Below are 4,513 nucleotides of genomic sequence, written 5' to 3'. Positions count from 1 at the left end.
TAAGGAATAATGATGATCTCGGTAGACATGGAACACATACATCTAGAAACCACATAAACCTTAACAAAACATCAAAGATTCAACACAGATCTTAATAATAATCCTTTAAACTTTTTGATACACTTCCTTTAAATTGACTACTTATTATGAGAACAAATTTTTATATACACATTAATTTCTTAACTTCTTGTAAATTTATATTATACGCCCTTTAGTATGTTGTACGATATGTAATTGAATTTTTTCCTAAAAAAACCCGTAATTTTATTTCATTAGAAAAATGATACAAAATTACTTTCTACATATACACATTGTTCTTTGTATTCATTTGAATCCCCTGTATTCAATTGTCTTCTACATGGTCAAAAAAGAAAAAATTATTTTGCCCACAAACCATTACATATGTCAAAATTTACATTTTTCTTGTGATGAAGTGAAGAAAGCTTCACTTCAAGAGTCCATTGTCATGCCACTACCATATAACATACTAAAAAAAAAAAAAAAAAAAGGATTGTTGTCAAGGAGGATTGGATGGTATGCGTCTTTGAATGAAAGGTCTGTGATATAATTCATGAAAGGTGTTATCCCGCTGCTCGAAAATCTACCATAAGTCTCGCTTAAGATTTATGCCTTCTTTGGAAAGATTATCAACTTATGTGTTCCTCTCCTTGTAAATATATGAACGTGAAATACTCTCAAAAGAGATATTTAATCACATAATCTCTCGCTTAAGATTTATGCCTTCTTTGGAAAGATGATCAACTTATGTGTTCCTCTCCTTGTAAACATATGAACATGAAATACTCTCAAAAGAGATATTTAATCATATAATCTCATCCAAAATTGGAACAATCAAAATATTTCTGCACTATTGAACTCCATTGATCAAATTTATCACTAGCAGGGAGTCACCAAAAACTTGAAGTTGTTCACATCCTTTTTCCTTAGAAAAACCAACAGAGAGTTACAGGCCAAAAGCTTAGCTTGGTTGTTTGATCCACTACCAAAACCCATTTTAATATGAAAAGAATGAGACTATGAAAGATGAATAATGAAACCACCCTCACTATTTTGATTATCTTCTTTCGTATCTATGTTAAAATATTCCCACAGTTTTGATACATCGGGGTCTTCTCCAATCATGGAGGAGGAGTGTCTTTGGATTGAGGAAAGTGATCCAAAATAACTAGTCCTTTAATAGCAACGTCATTAGGATAAGATGAAGAATCCTGAAAAAATTGTTGTATTCTAAGCTAGCCAAAATCCCCAACATATTGTTAAAGGTACATATCTAAACGATCTTGTTAAGTGAGAATAAATCAAATTCCTCCAAGAATCTTCCATACAAATTCCATTCCAAACAAAAGACTATACTAAAGCCGAGTGGTAACAGTTCCACACTTGGAGAGTAAAAGGGCAACTTGTGAAGAGATGAGTAATTGATTTCACAATCATTTTGCAAAGTGCACACCATCCTGGACCTATATTGAATATTTGTTGCATTACATCCCAAGTGGGGGCTTTATTTCCTAAAATGCACCACATAAAAAATGTGGGATTTTTCTAGACATTTGTACCATTACACCATCTTCCACCACCATTTTGGTTCTTCATTTGCTCTATCCATATTCGTATGGATATACCCAAGTTTAGGAGTGTAAGCATCGAAAGGAGAGCAGTTCCATACTAGTTCATCTTCTTTGTCTGATAATCCAATACGGCCTTCTTTGAGAGAATCCAAATAGCTATTTCAAACTTCCATAAATTTATCCTCCAGCCCCAAATCAACTACTGACTTCCATCCCTCACTCAATATCATGGATTTTGTTGTATTTTCCTAATGATAGAGCTTAGATATTCCTCTATCTCGAAGGAAGTCAATGAGAGGTTCAAGAAGGAGCTAATTCTCCCCACTATATACCCAAGGATAAGCTCATATCCTTACCTTGCTTCCATTGCCTATGCACCATAAAAGACTCGAGCCAATAACTTTAAATGAGTTCAAAACCACTCTCCAAATAACTGAAATATTTGACCAAGGATTGTCCTATCTTCTTATCCAGTCCTCAAGAAAACTTGGTGAAATATACTTTTGATATATGACCATAGTCTAGAGGCTTTGAGTAGATAGGATCCTCTATCCACATTTTCTAGCCAACGATTCGAAGAAAAGAAAAATATTTTTTAATCCCCAACCTCCAAGAGTTTTTGGTGCCGCTATACTATCCCATTTTACCCAAAGAATGATAGATTGGTCTTGATGTCTTGCCCAAAGAAACTTAAAGTAGACTTGTATAGCCTTTTCAAAAATACATTTTGGAATCCAAGCCAATGACATCCAATATAGTGGAATTTCCTCAAGTACAAATTTTACTAGTACCAATCTACTTGCCCTAAATAGCCATTATTGACTCAATATTTTTAACCTTTTGTCAAATTTTTCCATAGATGCTAGGTTGATATGGAATCCCAAATATTTTAGCCCCTCATCCTGAGGTTTTAACTCAAAATGAAATATGCCTCTCATATGTTGAATCTCTCTATCTTCCAAGTTATGAAAATAAATAGAAGATTTCCTATAATTTATAAGCGTTCCAGTAGCTTTCCCAAAGAGGGTTAGAATTTCAAGAATTCTATCTAGATCTCTTCTGAAGCCATTACATAAAATAAGGACATCATATACAAAAAACAAATGAGTTGTTGAATTTCCACGATCTTGGGTCTAGGATAGAATCTTAAAATCATTGATGCTACCAAATCAAGAATCTCAACCATAAACTACTTTTCATCACGAAAATATAAAGCAATAAATCACATATGCATAATATACATAGTTTTAAACAAAATTGTACAATATGTACAATCACCAATCTTCATTAAATTAATCCAAATCTGATAAATACAACAGCCTATGGTTACAAGATACAATGACAATATTTTTTGCGCAACTTCTATGTCGTATCTTGTCATGCCGGTCCTTCGCTCTCGTACTGCTCACTAGTAGTACCTTAGCCCATAAAGGAATCTACACATCGAGACTCCAAGAGGGTTGCCTTCTATCACTGATGCAAGTCACGTCTGCTACAATGAACACGGGCTCATCAACTTCTCTTTGGGTAGGTCTAATTCCCGAGCTCCAATCTGCCTAAGCTAGTAGCAACTTTCATCCATCAAAGTGCTCCACTTCGACACCAAAAATTCACCCAATCTCGCACCAAAAAAGTCCTTCTTGTCTACTGATCTAGGGCTACTTTGGGTAGCCAACACGTTGTCCTCCAACCATCTCTATGACACCCAATCAACTCATTATTGATTCTGCACCTAAGATGACATTTCACCACCACTAAATGTCATCTACATGGCACCAACAGGATGCACAAACAAATGATCCAATCTAGCCAACAACTTTGACCCAACGCACATCTAACGTTTCCCTGTAAGAGTATTTTTCTTGTTGTCCTTTGATTGTTCTAGTTAGGGAAAGTGACCACATTGCTACAACCCTTCAACCCACTCAACAGTCCACAAACAACCCTCCAAAAATTTGTGGCCTGGGCAAGGAAGACTCCTCTCCAACCATGTTTTTGTTATGGGCACTTTATAGACCCTAAAACCTCCATGTTTCCATGTTTTGTGATGGTTAGGCCTGTGGCCTACCACAACAATGTGTTGCCACTTTCAGCCCTTACAAAACAATCCTCCTTTGCCTTGTTTCTTCCCCCAATATACCTGCATGTACCTTTCAACAAACTTGGCTTGACTGTGGCATAGAACAACCCTTCAACCAGCTAAAAAGAGGCTCCAATAGCCATAAAACTCCCACGTTGTCCCTTCCTCCTTTTTTGTAGCTACCTCAAAGATTTTTCCTCTCCAACAAGTTTTTTTTCTCTTTGTGTGTTTCACTTATTGGATGCCTAAAATGACTCCATATCACCTTCTATATATAACATAAATAAGGGCTCCCAAAAGGTCATGTTTGAAGCAACACATCCATTGGATTTTTCAAGTCAGCCTACTTGACACCCAATAGTAATTATCTTAACTTAAAAAATTCATATCTCTCTAATGACAACTCGGATTCAGATGATTTTCGATGCGTTAGAATCGTCTTTCCGATCACTATCATCCTAATCCATCACATGCCTTGAATCCATTATGGTTTTGCCCCAAAAAACTTGATGGGTGCCAAAACCCCACACTTGGGTCCTCACAAGCTACCCTTGTGGTTCTTTCTCCTCTAAAGCCTGAACCCTAGGGCTTGGAGTACTTCCCAAGCTACACAATTCAACACTACCTCTTAGAAAGTGTTGGGACAGTGTCCCTTGGGGTAAATTTTGCAAATAGTTTTGTTATTTTTGTAAAGTCTCCGCATTTTGAGGAGCGGAGAGCGAAGGTCATTAGAAGTCAAAGGGGATTTAGGAAGGTCAAATCCCCTTAGTTTGTTAGAAGTTAAGTAGTTTTGTGTCCCGCCCATGGTTCGTGAACCATGGTATTGTGAAAATAAGATGCTATA

Source organism: Pinus tabuliformis, chromosome 6 (assembly GCF_031772625.1).
Source record: "Pinus tabuliformis cultivar Carrire ecotype Pingquan chromosome 6, CPIR1, whole genome shotgun sequence".
NCBI lineage: Eukaryota > Viridiplantae > Streptophyta > Pinopsida > Pinales > Pinaceae > Pinus > Pinus tabuliformis.
Note: the sequence above shows the minus strand (reverse complement) of the source record.